The sequence below is a fragment of the Perognathus longimembris genome, chromosome 18 (assembly GCF_023159225.1).
Source record: "Perognathus longimembris pacificus isolate PPM17 chromosome 18, ASM2315922v1, whole genome shotgun sequence".
Lineage (NCBI taxonomy): Eukaryota > Metazoa > Chordata > Mammalia > Rodentia > Heteromyidae > Perognathus > Perognathus longimembris.
In genome coordinates this window covers 51849497-51852026 of record NC_063178.1, presented here as the reverse complement: position 1 = coordinate 51852026, position 2530 = coordinate 51849497, and the positions used below count along the sequence as shown (strand labels likewise).

Here is a 2530-nt window from a genome sequence, read left to right as displayed (position 1 = left end):
GTCTTTTGGCCTATGCAAGAATGAAATAGAGAGCAGAAAATGGTACTATTCTTGCATATAATTCTACCCAAATGCATACTGCAAAGACAAGGCAATAATAAAAACAAAAACAAAAACTCTGACTCAGGGGCTGCAGGCTGGCGGTGTCACCCGGGCAGGCACCTGGCCTGGTAGGGCCTCCAAAGCCCTCTCCCCGGCTCCCCCCCCCTCCACGCAGCGTCCCGCCTGATCTCGTCGTCGTTAGAGGAGATGCATGGTGCAGGCACGGATGAGGGCGCAGCGTCAGCGAAACCAGCTCAGCCTATGCAGCCTGCGCCTAGCGGCTCGGGGGACTGGTGTGGGGAGCGCCGGAGGCCGAGGCGCCAGCCCGCGGGAGGCCCAAGGCAGTGGGAAGGCAGGAGCCACATCGCCCACCTCTGCGAGGCCCCTGGGGCCCGCGCGCTGGGGCACCGGAAGGCGCCACCAACACGGAGGAGCTGCACCTGGGCGGGCGGAGCCCGTGGTGCGGTGAGGCATTTTATTACCATCTGTGGAACTTTTTTGTAATTCATTTTTCCTCACTGAAGTATTAAGAATTATACCAGGTTGAAAAGATATGAATGAGTATCCTAAAAAAAGAAAAAGGAAGACTTTACACCCTTCTCCTTATTCAGATTCCTCTGGAGTAAGCAGAGTTGCAGATGGATTCAATGGAATTTTTTCTGATCATTGTTACAGCATCTGCTCCATGAGACAGCCAGACTTAAAATATTTTGACAACAAAGATGACGATTTACATACTGAGACATCAAATGACTTGCCAATATTTGCAGATGGAATCAAGGCCAGAAACAGATATCAGAACTACCTGGTTCCTGGTCCTATGCTTAGAATCCTAGACCACACAGCCTTTCCTGCAGAAAAATCTGATATAGAAATTTGTGATGAAGAATGGGTGACTCACCTGAATCATTCCACCAGCAAACCCAAGAGGAGAGTCCTGTTGTAGAAGTTCACTCTGCAGAAGAGGTTCCTGTTGCTGTAAAAGTGCATGCAATATCTGTGGATTATGACATAGAGACAGAAAAGAATTCCTCTGAAAGCCTCCCAGATCAAATTGATGAAGAACCACCGGCAAAACTCTGTAAAGTTATTGACAAAAGCCAGGCTTTGAATGTGACTGCCCAGCAGAAATGGCCTTTAATGAGAGCTAATAGCAGTGGTCTCTATAAATGTGAACTTTGTGAATTCAACAGTAAATATTTTTCTGATTTAAAACAGCATCTGATCCTGAAGCATAAACGTACTGATTCAAATGTATGTCGAATATGCAAGGAAAGTTTCTCTATGAACATACTTCTGATCAAGTATGCCAAATGACACGAGGATCCCTATATTTGTAAATACTGTGACTATAAGACGGTGATTTTTGAGACCCTCAGCCAGCACATTGCAGACATCTACTTTAGTGATCACCTGTACTGGTGTGAGCAGTGTGACGTGCAGTTCTCCTCAAGCAGTGAGCTCTACATGCACTTCCAGGAACACAGCTGTGATGAACAGTACTTGTGTCAGTTCTGTGAACATGAAACTAATGATCCAGAAGACTTGCACAGCCATATGTTAAATGAGCATGCATGTAAATTAATAGAACTAAGTGATACGTGTAACAGTGGAGAACATGGACAGTACAGCCTTTTAAGCAAAATTACCTTTGACAAATGTAAAAACTTCTTTATATGTCAAGTGTGTGGTTTTCGGAGTAGACTTCACACAAATGTTAACATTGGCATGTTGCTATTGAGCATACTAAAATATATCCTCATGTTTGTGATGACTGTGGCAAAGGATTTTCAAGTATGCTAGAATACTGCAAGCATTTAAATTCACATTTATCTGAAGGGATTTATTTATGTCAATATTTTGAATATTCAACAGGACAAATTGAAGATCTTAAAATTCATCTAGATTTCAAGCATTCTCATGGGAGTCTGGTGATACAACTTTGCTCCCCTTTCTAGTAACTCATAACCAACCGCTTCCTTCACGCAGCAAGGGAAGGAGCTTATAGAAGACTGTGCTGTATGAAAATGGACGGGTACTGTGAAGCGGAATGCCTTACCGTCGAAGTCAGGATCGGGGTCTGCAGATCTGAGCTTACATCCTAATGCTGTAAGAAAAGAGTGTACTTCAAGAACTAGGCATTTGTTGGAAGAGGCAAACAGAAGATGCTCCACAATGCTGGTGACGTCCTGGGAGCAAAGCTCTCTGGATCTTCTCTTGGACCTCAGAAATTTGAGCTGCTTAATGTTATGGTGATCCAGATTTTAATGTTAGATGGAAATAACCCTTCCTCAGCCACCAGCTTCTCCGGATGGAAACAGTGATCAGATTTGTCTTTGTATCCCATCTCTCAGAGACATAGCCTGTTCATTACTTCATTGAGTGATAACATGAGAAAAATAGAGAAAAAGGAACAGGACAGAAAATTTAGACGGGTATTCGGACACTGAGTTCTACAGCTGTAGCCCTGGCTTTAAACAGAGGTTTA

General features: G+C 44.1%; 1 pseudogene; it reads left to right on the top strand.

Annotated features, from left to right (window-relative positions):
• The first annotated feature begins 488 nt into the window (after window positions 1–488).
• LOC125367071 lies at window positions 489–2000 on the top strand (annotated as a pseudogene).
• The last annotated feature ends 530 nt before the right edge of the window (window positions 2001–2530 follow it).